Source organism: Orycteropus afer, unplaced genomic scaffold, assembly GCF_000298275.1.
Source record: "Orycteropus afer afer isolate SDZICR_OR568_19922 unplaced genomic scaffold, OryAfe1.0 scaffold00104, whole genome shotgun sequence".
NCBI lineage: Eukaryota > Metazoa > Chordata > Mammalia > Tubulidentata > Orycteropodidae > Orycteropus > Orycteropus afer.
Window position 1 is genome coordinate 9,458,242 of NW_006921691.1, and position 2,131 is coordinate 9,460,372.

Below are 2,131 nucleotides of genomic sequence, written 5' to 3' on the forward strand. Positions count from 1 at the left end.
TAGGTCTGGGGTGGGGGTCCAATAATTTTAATTTCTAACACTTTCCCAGGTAATGCTGATGCTGGTGGTCCAAGTACCACACTTTGAGAATCACTACTCTCATTTACAGGAGCTCTGGTAGCCTAGTGCCTAAAGCACTTGACTGCTAACCAGAAGGCTGGCGGTTCAAACCCACCAGCCACTCCTCGGAAGGAAGGTTGGGCAATCTACTTCCGTAGTAATACTGCCTCGGCAACTTAAGAAGGGGTCGCTATGAGTCGGATCTGACTCAATGGCAGTGCGTTTAGGAGCTCTGGAGGAGCTGTGGTGGCGTAGTGCCTAAGGCATTTGATTGCTAACCAGAAGGCTGGCAGTTCAAACCCACCAGCCACTCCTCAGAAAGATTAGGCAATCTACTTCTGTAGAGACACTGCCTCAGAAATTCAAGGAGGAGTTGCTGTATGTCAAATCAACTCAAGAGCAGTAGGCTGAAGTCCTCCAAGAAGCCTTCCCTGACTCACTCAGGCAAATGCCTACTCTCCTTCTTCTGAGTATTTTCCCTTTACATTTTCATCCCATCTAATTACTACTCATTAAATATTCACATTTGTCTGCATTCTGGATTGTAAGTGAGGGCAATTTCTGTGGTACCTTGTATCTAGAAAAGAAAAAATCCAGATGAGTTGCCATTGGATCGATTCCAATTCCTGGTGATCACATGTGCCAGTTGTTGAGTGCCATCAAGTTTGTTCCAACTCATAGCAACCACATGCATGACAGAAGTCAACACTGCCCAGTTCTTCACCATCCTCACAATTGTTATTATGCTTGAAACCATTGTTGCAGCCACTGTGTCAACCAATCCTATTGAGGGTTTCTCTCTCTTTCACTGACCCTCTATTTTACCAACCATGATGTCCTTCTCCAGTGACCAGTACCTCCCGACAGTATATCCAAAGTATGTGAATCTCTCCATCTTCGATTCTTAGGAACATTCTGGCTTTACTTCTTACCAAGATAAATGTGTTCATTCTTCTGGCAGTCCGTAGTACATGCAACGTTCTTTGCCAACACCAGTATTCGAATGCATCATTTCTTCTATGGTCTTCCTTATTCACTGTCCAGCTCTCACATGCATATGAGGCAACTGAAAATACCATGGCTTGGGTCAGGTGATCTTAGTCTTCAAAGTGAAATCTTTGCTCCTTAACACTTTACACCTTAAAGAGGACTTTGCTAGCAAATTCACCCAGTGCAATATGACATCTGATTTCTTGACTGCTGCTTCCATGGGTGTTGATTGTGGGTCCAAGTAAAATCAAATCCCTGACAACTTCAATCTTTTCTCCATTTATCATGATGTTGGTTATTGGCCCAGATGTGAGCATTTTTGTTTTATGTTGAGGCATAATCCATACTGAAGGCTGTAGTCTCTGATCTTCATCAATATGCGCTTCAAGTCTTCTTCATTTTCTGAAGACAAGTTATGTCATCTGCATGTCACAGGTTATTAATGGTCTTCCTCCAATCCTGATGTCATGCTCTTCTTCATATAGTCTAGCAGTCTCAGATTATTTGCTCAGCATACAGATTGAAAAAGTATGATGAAAGGATACAACCCTGACACACACATTTCTTGATTTTAAACCACATTGTTCTCTTTGAACAACTTCCTGTAGGATTATATACAGGTTCCACATGAGCACAATTAAGTGTTCTGGAATTTCTATTCTTCGCAATGTTATCCATAATTGATTATGATCCACCCATTCTAATGCCTTTGCATAGTCAAGGAAACATAGATAAACAGTGCTTGCCTTGGCAGCACATACACTAAAATTGGAATTATATGAAAAAGATTAGCATGGCCCTGTGCAGGGAAGACATGCAAATTCATGAAGTGTTACATATTTTTAAGTGGGAAGAGTACAATAACGTTAGGGGATTGCAATCAATGTAACAAAACGTGTATGAACTGTTTAATGGAAAACCAATTTGTTCTGTAAATTTCCAACCAAATCACAATAAAAAGTTAAAAAAAGCAGGTCATCATCTTTCTGGTATTCTCTTCTTTCAGCCAAGATCCATCTGAAATCAGCAGTGATATCCTTTGTTCCATGTGCTCTTCTCAATCCAGTTTGAATTTCTGGCA

General features: G+C 41.1%; 1 non-coding gene across 1 annotated transcript; it reads left to right on the forward strand.

Annotated features, from left to right (window-relative positions):
* The first annotated feature begins 1,788 nt into the window (after positions 1-1,788).
* Positions 1,789-1,894, forward strand: LOC122150202. The gene has a single exon (XR_006163536.1). It is a non-coding gene; the product is annotated as a U6 spliceosomal RNA (small nuclear RNA).
* Positions 1,895-2,131: the final 237 nt, after the last annotated feature.